Raw genomic sequence first — 10124 nt, 5'->3', positions numbered from 1 at the left:
GGCAGTAAAAACAATGTCCTACCACATTACTTTAAGCAGTCAGGATTTCTTGCCTCTGAATTTCAAGCGTCATCAATCCAGTTGGGAAAATGCCAAGGGAGTTGAACAACTCAAGCCATTTGACAGCAATCTATCTGAACTCTTACCACTAAGGCAACTTCAATGAAACAAGTATTAACAGAAAGGATGTAAGTTTAGATATCCTACACTTGATGCAAAGAGAGTAATGGCTTCTCATTTTTCATCTTCTAAAAAGAATACAAATATTACCTCGAATTCAACACACGGGCTTCATTTTCAAAATGCATTTCTTTCCTCATAAGGCAGCCATATATTAGAAACCCGGAGTCACATTATTTCTTTAGTAAGCCCCCAAGTCTTTCAGGAGCATTCCTGAAGCCTAAAGCTAATGGAGAAGTCCTTGGGTGTCTAATATTAAAACTTTTTCCACAGTCACAAGTTCCTCTGACGTTTGGGTTATTGAACACAAACTCACTGGATAATTTGTCTTCTATATGGTCCATTTCTGTTCCTAACAATGTAAGCTGTGCTTTCTTTTCAATGAACACTCTGACTCCATCTTGAACAGCTTCTTCATCATAATCTCCTTTTGTCTTCATATAATCTAAAGCATAAGAAAGGCCATTACACCCCCTTTGTTTGGATACCAACTTTCACACCTACATGTTCAGGCTTATCGTTAAGAAGTTGTTTTACCTTGTTTACTGTTGAAGGTGTCAGGGTGAAGGCAGCCTGAGTGGGTTGCAGCTTCTTTTTGCTCATAGCCCAAACAGTGGCCTGGACTAGTGAAGCCAACACCTTGGCCGTCCTGGTGCCCGGGTGCCTCTGGTCAGAATTTTGTCAACTCAACCTCTCTGCATGGACACAACTGGTGCATTTAAAGCCCAAAATCTTTAGCTTAGCCTCAAGGTCCCCTAAGATCTAGCTCCTTCCTATCTCTCCAGCTTTATCTTCTGTCTCTTTCCCTTTTGTATCACTTTATCAAGGTATGCTGAAATTATTTCAACTTCTTCAAAGCATCTCATTTTCTCTTACTTCTGATCCTTTTCAGACTGAGTTTTCCCCACCTGGAATGGTCTCCCTTTTCCCTGATTTTTAACTTGATTAACTATACATCTCAGCTTCAATAAATCCTTCCCTTCTAGACTAGGTTAAGTCCTTTCTTTCTTCATGCTCTTAACACATAACATATGTTGTGATTATTTCATGAATGTCTGCTTTTCTACTAGACTGTAAGCCCTGTGAGGGCATGTATGCTTGTTTGAAGATGTTATGTACCCCAGAAAAGCCATGTTCTTTTTCTTAATCTAATCTTGTGGGGACAGACCCATTGTTTAGGGTGGAAACTTTGATTGGATTGTTTCCATAGAGAAGTGATACACCCAGTTGTGGGTGTGAATTTTTAATTGGATGGAGATGTGACTTCACCCATTTAACATGGGTCTTAATTAGTTTACTGGAGTACTTTAAAAAGGGAGACAATTTGTAAAAGCACAGTTGTTTCAGAGCTGACAGAGGCACAGATGTTTGGAAATGTAGAAGCCCCAGGAGATGCCAGGAGCTAAGACAGCTGGCAGAAGCTAGACAGAAACCACAATCAACATAGATGTAGACATTTGGAGATGCTTGGAGGGTCGATGGAAAGAGTGGATGCCTAGACATATGGTCACTTGGAGATGCAGAGTTTAGTAGGTGTCACCTTCCCATGCCTTCCCATGAGATGTTAAGCAAGCCAGAATCCAGATTTTTTCCCTGGAGAAGCTAAATGAAGGCCAACAGATGCTTAGAGAGGAAGCCACTGGAATCATAAGCTGGAAGCAATGGACCAGCAAATGCCAGCCATGTGCCTTCCCATGTGAAAGACATTGGCATTTCTTTGGAGTGAAGGTATCTTTATCTGGATGCCTTAGTTTGGACCTTTTTAAGGATTCATTTTGAGTTAATTTTTGTATAGGGTGTGAGACATGGATCCTTTCTCATTCTTTTCCATGTGGATATCCGCTTCTCCAGGCACTATTTACTGAAGAGATTGTTCTGTCCCAGGTGAGTTGGCTTGACTGCCTTATCAAAGATCAATTGGCCATAGATGAGAGGTTCTACATCTGAACAATCTATTCGGTTCTATTGGTCAGTACATCTATCTTTATGCCAGTACCATGCTGTTTTGACCACATTAGCTTTGTAATATGCCTTAAACTCAGGTAGTGTGACACCTTCGACTTCATTTTTCTTTCTCAGGATATTTTTAGGTATTTGGGGCACCTTACTTACCCTTCCAGATAAATTTGGTCATTGGTTTTCTATTTCTGAAAAGAAATATTTTGGCATTTTGATTGGTATTGCATTGAATCTGTAAATTGATTTAGGTAGAATTGATATCTTAACTGTATTTAGTCTTACAATTCATGAACACAGTAGGCACTTTCATTTATTTAGGTCTTCTGTGATTTCTTTTAACAATTTCTTGTAGTTTTATTTGTTTATGTCTTTTGTATCCTTAGTTAAGTTTATTCCTAAATATTTTATTCTTTTGGTTGCAATTGTAAATGGAACTTTTGCCTTGATTTCCTGCTCCGATTGTTCACTACTAGTGTACAGAAACACTACAGATTTTTGAGTGTTTATCTTGCAACCTACAACTTCTCTGTACTCATTTATTAGCTCTAGTAGTTTTTAAATTTATTTTTAATTATTTACTTTTTAATTTTTTTATTAATGAAAAAAATTACAAGAAAGAAACACAAACATTCTTAAAATTTGCTCATTCCATTCTACATATATAATCAGTAATTTACAATATCATCACATAGTTGCATATTCATCATCATGATCATTTCTTAGAACATTTGCATCAATTCAGAAAAAGAAATAAAAAGACAACAGAAAAATAAAACAAAAACAGAAAAAAAAATTATGCAGACCATACTCCTTACCCCTCCCTTTCATTGATCACTAGCATTTCAAACTAAATTTATTTTGACATTTGTTTCCCCTATTATTTATTTTTATTCCATATGTTCTACTCGTCTGTTGACAAAGTAGGTAAAAGGAGCATCAGACACAAGGTTTTCACAATCACACAGTCACATTGTGAAAGCTATATCATTATACAATCATAATCAAGAAACATGGCTACTGGAACCCAGCTCTACATTTTCAGGCAGTTCGCTCCAGCCTCGCCATTGCATCTTGGAAAACCAGGTGATATTTACTTAATGCATAAGAATAACCTCCAGGATAAACTCTCAAATCTGGAATCTCTCAGCCATTGACACTTTGTCTCATTTCACTCTTCCACCTTTTTGTCAAGAAGGTTTTCTCAATCCCTTGATGTTGAGTCTCAGCTCATTCTAGGATTTCTGTCCCACGTTGCCAGGAAGGTCCACACCCCTGGGAGTCATGTCCCATGTAGACAGGGGGAGGGTGGTGAGTTTGTTTGTTGTGTTGGCTGGAGAGAGAGGCCACATCTGTGCAACAAAAGAGGTTCTCTTGGAGGTGACTCTTAGGCCTAATTTTAAGTAGGCTTGACCTATCCTTTGTGGGGTTAAGTTTCATATGAACAACCCCCAAGACTGGGGACTCAGCCTATAGCTTTGGTTGTCCACACTGCTTGTGAGAATATCAAGAATTCAAGTTGGGGAGGTTGAATTTTCCCCCGTTCTCACCATTCCCTGAAGGGGACTTTACAAATACTTTTCCACTTTCTGATCAAATCACTCTGGGATACATTGGGGCATCACTCTGGACAAACCAACAAAATCTCATGTCCTATCCAAGGTTCCATGTACTTATGTTGTTCAACCAACTATCTACATAAGTTATATTAGGAGATGCACTAGTCAAAGTATAAATTTTGTATCAAATAAACATTTTTTGCTTTAGTCTCACACATAAGTTGAAATTTTAAAATATTAATTACCATCTATTTTTAGCACCCTGCAGTAATGACATTCCTTTGTTCTTCCTTATGCAAAAACATTTTTAAAATTTTTACATTCAGTCACTATCATTATATACACTCTAGGCATTCCTCGATTACACCATCTCCATTTTTATTGTCTATCTTTCTTTCTGATTTCATTTATGCCCCAGCCCTCCTCCCTCTATCATTCTCACATGTAGCGTCATTCAGTGTTTTAACATGATTGTATTACAGTTAGGTAGTATTGTGCTGTCCATTTCTGAGTTTTTATATTCAGTCCTGTTGCACAATCTGTATCCCTTCAGCTCCAATTACCCAATATCTTACCCTATTTCTATCTCCTGATGGTCTCTGTTACAAACGAAATATTTCAAGTTTATTCACTAATGTCAGTTCATATCAGTGAGACCATACAGTATTTGTCCTTTCGTTTTTTGGCTAATCTCACTCAGCGTAATGTCCTCAAGGTCCATCCATGTTGCTACATACTTCATAACTTTATTCTGTCTTACAGCTGCATAATATTCCATTGTATGTATATGCCACAGTTTGTTTAGCTACCCTTCTGTTGATGGACATTTTGGCTGTTTCCATCTCTCAGTAATTGTAAATAATACTGCTATAAACATTGGTGTGCAGAAGTCCGTTTGTGTCCTTGCTCTCATGTCCTTTGAGTAGGGACAGCATGTAGATTGGTCCTGTTTTTTAATCCATTCTGCCAGTCTATGTCTTTTGATTAAGGAGTTGACTCCATTAACATGTAGTGTTATTACTGCATGGGTAGTCCTTTCTTCGACTATTTTGCCTTCTGGATTTTATATGTCAAATCTAATTTTCCTTCTTTTTACCTTTATCGATAGTCTTCCTTTCTACATTCTTCTCCACACCTCTCTCTTCTGTCTTTTTGTATCTGTCTCTAGTGCTCCCTTTAGTATTTCTTGAGAGCTGGTCTCTTGGTCACAAATTCTCTCAGTGATTTTTTTGTCTGAAAATGTTTTAATTTCCCCCTCATTTTTGGAGGACAATTTTGCTGGATATAGAATTCTTGGTTGGCAGTTTTTCTCTTTTAATAATTTAAATATATCATCCCACTGTCTTCTTGCCTCCATGGTTTCTGCTGAGAAATCTATGCATAGACTTATTGGAATTCCCTTGTACGTGATGGATTGCTTTACTTTTTCTGCTTTCAAGATTCTTTCTTTCTCTTTGACCTCTGATATTCTGATTAGTATATGTCTTGGAGTACATGTACTTGAATCTATTCTCTTTGGGGTATGCTGCACTTCTTGGATCTGTAATTTTAAGTCTTTCATAAGAGTTGGGAAATTTTCAGTGATAATTTCCTCCATTAGTTTTTCTCCTCCTTTTCCCTTCTCTTCTCCTTCTGGGACACCCAAAACATGTATATCTGTGTGCTTCATATTGTCATTCAATTCCCTGAGTCCCTGCTGATATTTTTCCTTTTATTCTGTATATTTCCATTTTCTTGTCATATTTGAGATGTTCCATCCTCCAGTTCACTAATTCTGTCTTCTACCTTTTGAAATCTACCATCATAGGTTTCCTTAGCTCTTTTCATCTCTTCTACTATGTCTTTCAGTCCCATAAGTTCTATGATTTGTTTTTTCAGATTTTCAATTTCTTCATTTTGTTCATTCCTTGCCTTCTTTATATCCTCCCTCAATTCATTGATTTGGTTTTTGATGAGGTTTTCCATGTCTGTTCGTATATTCTTAATTAACTGTTCCAGCTCCTGTATCTTATTTGAATTGTTTGTTTGTTCCTTTGACTGAGCCATATCTTCAATTTTCCTAATGTGATTTGTTATGTTTTGCTGGTGTCTAGGCATTTAATTACCTTAGTTGGCTTATTCTGGAGATTGCTTTCACTTCTCTTACCTAGTGTTTTCTTGCTGGATGAATTTGTTGTCTATCTATTCTTTGACATTCAGTTCAGTATTATATGGACCTCTAGCTTAGGTTTTGCTTAACAGAGGAGAATTTTTCAGTTCTTGTTTTCTTGTTTCTTTCCCTGATTCTATTGTACCTTCCCCCACACACTTAGCAGGGTCTGCTTAAGTATTATAGACCCCAGCCAGATTTTCCTAGACCAAACTGGCCTCCTATCAGGAGGAAAGAGTCACCTGCATCGGTTTTCCTCGAGGGTGAGACCCAGCAGGTTGAAAGCCTTTTCTATGAAGTCTCTGGACTCTGATTTTCTTATCCTGCCCAGTATGAGGCACTTGTCTGCCTGCAGGTCCCACCAGCATAAGATGATGTGGAACCTTTAACTTTGGCAGACTCTCCTTGCTGGGGGTGTGGTGGAGACAGAGGAGAGGTTGAAGGTTGGTTTTAATGGCTTCAAATTACTGAGGCCTGGTGTCTGAATTTCTTGAAGGATAGATTCCACCTGAGTTGGGCTTCACCCCTCCCCTGGGGAAGGCACAGGCTCCAGACAAGCCCTCAAATGAGCTTGTTTCTGCCTATGCCTGGGGCAGTTGCAGCCTGAGAAGCCCTGCCACTGAATCCAAAGGCAGTCAAGCCTTTGTAGAAACACAGCCACTAAAACCTCTGTTTCCTTTTTTTTTTTCTTTTTCCATCAGCCCAGCCCCCTTGGTGCCAGGGCACAAATGAGCGACCTACACTTTGACCAGGTTCACTTCAGCTTGGGGCCTATTTTTAGTAGTATGAATTTGTTAATTAATTCCACAATTGGTGTTTGGTTGTGGTCAGCCCCTGCTGCTGGTAAAGTCCCTTTACTTTCCCCTCTGGAAAGCAGCCTGTAGGGGAGGGGCACCGGCTACCACAGCTTGAGAAACTCATGGTTCTGGGGAGGCTCGCAGCTGGTCCAACTGATCCAGAGTGGTGTATGCTGTGTGTCTGGTCACTGATGTGGCCCCAGGAGCTGTTCTGTACTGTTTCTGGTTATTTAGTGGTTGTTCTGGAGGATAAACCAAAATGTGCACATTGTTAAGCCATCATCTTGGCCTGGAAGTCCAGCTCTAGTAGTTTTGCTGTGGATTTTTCAGGGTTTTTGACATATCGTATTATATCATCTGCAAATAGTGAAAGTTTTACTTCCTTTCCAATTTTGATGCCTTGTATTTCTTTTTCTTGTCTAATTGCTCTAGCTAGAACTTCCAACACAATGTTGAATAACAGTGGTGATAGTGGATATCCTTGTTTTGTTCTTGATCTTAGGGGAAAATCTTCAGTTTTTCCCCATTGAGGATGATGTTAGCTGTGGGTTTATCATATATTCCTTTTATCATATTGAGGAAGTTCCCTTCGCTTCCTATCCTTTGAATTGTTTTCAACAAGAAAGAATGTTGAATTTTGTCAAATGCCTTTTCTCATCCAATTGAGATGATCATGTGATTTTTCTGCTTTGATTTGCTGATTTGGTGCATTACATTAATTTATTTTCTTATGTTGCATCATCCTTGCATACTTGCAATGAATCCTAATTGGTCATGGTGTATAATTCTTTTAATGTGCTGCTGGATTCGATTTGCAAGAATTTTGTTGAGGATTTTTGCATCTATATTCAGTAGTGATATTGGTCTGTAATTTTCTTTTCTCGTAGTATCTTTGTCCGGCTTTGGCATGAGGGTGATGATGGCTTCATAGAATGAGCCAGGTAGTCTTCCTTCCTCTTCAATTTTTTGAAGAATTTGAGCAGGATTCATATTAATTCTTTCTTGAATGTTTGGTAGAATTCACATGTAATGCCATCTACTCTTGGACTTCTCTTTATTAGGAGCTTCTTAATGACTAATTCAATTTCTTTACTTGTGATTGGTTTCTTGAGGTCATCTATTTCTTCTTGAGTCAATGTTGGTTGTTCATGCCTTCCTAGGAACTTTTCCATTTCATATACATTGTGTAATTTATTAACATAAAGTTGTTCACAGTATCCTCTTATTACTTCCTTTATTTCTGTGGGGTCAGTAGTTATGTCTCCTCTTCCATTTTTTTTAATTTTATTTTTTTGCATCCTCTCTCTTCCTCTTTTTGTCAACCTTGTTAAGGGTCCATCAATCTTATTGATTTTCTCATAGAACCAATTTCTGGTTTTGTTGATATTCTCGATTGTTTTATGTTCTCAATTTCATTTATTTCTGCTCTAATCTTTATTATTTCTTTCATTTTGTTTGTTTTGGGGTTAGTTTGCTGATCTTTCTCTAGTTCTTCCAAATGGACTTTTATTCCTCGATTTTTGCTCTTTCTTCTTTTTTATATAGGTTTTTAGGGCAATGAATTTCCCTTTTAACACTGCCTTTGCTGCATCCCATAAATTTTAATATGTTGTGTTTTCATTTTCATTTGCCTCGAGACATTTACTTATTTCTCTTGTAATTTCTTCCTTGACCCACTGGTTGTTTAAGAGTGTGTTATTGAGCTTCCATATATTTCTGAATTTCCTGGCCCTCTGCCTATTATTGATTTCCAACTCAATCACATTATGATCTGAAAAAGTGTTTTGTGTGATTTCAATCTTTTAAAATTCATTGAGACTTGCTTTGTGACCCAGCATATGGTGTATCCTTGAGAATGATCCATGAGCCCTTGAGAAAAAGGTGTGTCCTGCTGTTGTGTGATGTAATGTTCTATAAATGTCTGTTAAGACTAGCTCATTTATTGTATACTCAAATTCTCTGTTTCTTTAATGAGCCTCTGTCTAGATGTTCTGTCCATTGATGAGTGTGGGGAATTGAATTCTCCCACTATTATGGTAGATGTGTCTATTTCTCTTTCACTGTTTGCCTCATGTGTTTTGGAACACTCTGGCTCAGTGCATAAATATCTATGATTGTTGTGTCTTCCTGTTGAATTGCTTCTTTTATTAATATATAGTGTCCATCTTTTCCTCTTCTAACTCTTTTACATTTGAAGTCTAATTTGTTGGATATTAGTATAGCTACTCCTGCTCTTTTCTGATTATTGTTTGCATGAAATATCTTTTCCCAACCTTTCACTTTCAATCTATGTTTATCCTTGGGTCTAAGATGTGTATCCTGTACACAGCATATGGATGGGTCTTGTTTTTAAATCCGTTCTGCCAGTATATGTCTTTTGATTAGGGAGTTTAATCCATTAGTATTTAGTGTTATAACTGTAAGGGCAGTACTTTTTGCACCATTTTGCTTTTTGGATTTTATATGTCGTATCTAATTTTAATTCTTTTTACCTTTATTGATAGTCTTCATTTGTACACTCTTCTCCACACCTCTCCCTCCTGTCTTTTCATATCTGCCTCTAGTGCTCCCTTTCTTATTTCTTTCAGAGCCAGTCTCTTTGTCAGAAATCCCTCAGTGATTTTTTGTCTGAAAATGTTTTAATTTTCCTCTCATTTTTGAAGGAGAATTTTGCTGGGTATAGAATTCTTTGTTAGCGGTTTTTCTCTTTTAGTATCTTGCATATATCATCCCACTGTCTTCTTGCCTCCATGGTTTCTGCTGAGAAATCTATGCATAGACTTTTTGGGCTTCCCTTGTATGTTATAGATTGTCTTTCTCTTGTTGCTTTCAAGATCCTATGTTTCTCTTTGACATCTGACATTCTGATTAGTAAGTGTCTTGGAGTACATCTGTTTGGATCTATTCTTTTTGGGATATGCTGCACTTCTTGGATCTGTAATTTTAAGTCTTTCATAATAGTTGGGAAATTTTCAGTGATAATTTCCTCCATTAGTTTTTTCTCCTCCTTTTCCCTTCTCTTCTTCTTGGACACCCACAACTCATATATTTGTGTGCTTCATGTTGTCATTCAATTCCCTGAGTCCCTGCTCATATTTTTCCATTCTTTTCCCCTTATTTTCTTTTGCTTGTCAGATTTCAGATGTCTCGTCCACCAGTTCACTAATCCTATCTTATGCCTCTTGAGATCTAATATTATTGGTTTCCATTCTTTTTTTAATCTCTTCTACTGTGCCTTTCATTCCTATAATTTCTGTGATTTGTTTTTTCAGACTTTTGATTTCTTCTTTTTGTTTGTTCCTTGCCTTCCTTATATCCTCCCTGAATTCACTGATTTGATTTTTGATGAGGTTTCCCATGTCTGTTTGAACATTCTAAATTAATTGTTTCAACTCCTGTATCTCATTTGAGTTGTTGGTTTGTTCCTTTGACTGGGCCATATCTTCAATTTTCCTATATGATTCGTTATTTTTGCTGGTGTCT

General features: G+C 37.4%; 1 pseudogene; it reads right to left on the bottom strand.

Annotated features, from left to right (window-relative positions):
- Nucleotides 1-353: 353 nt before the first annotated feature.
- Nucleotides 354-10124, bottom strand: part of LOC143671979 (iron-sulfur cluster assembly 1 homolog, mitochondrial pseudogene) — a 29500-nt pseudogene continuing 19729 nt past the window's right edge.

The sequence above is a fragment of the Tamandua tetradactyla genome, chromosome X (genome assembly GCF_023851605.1).
Source record: "Tamandua tetradactyla isolate mTamTet1 chromosome X, mTamTet1.pri, whole genome shotgun sequence".
Lineage (NCBI taxonomy): Eukaryota > Metazoa > Chordata > Mammalia > Pilosa > Myrmecophagidae > Tamandua > Tamandua tetradactyla.
The sequence above is the reverse complement of the archived record's forward strand: the minus strand, read 5'-3'. Positions and strand labels throughout refer to the sequence as shown.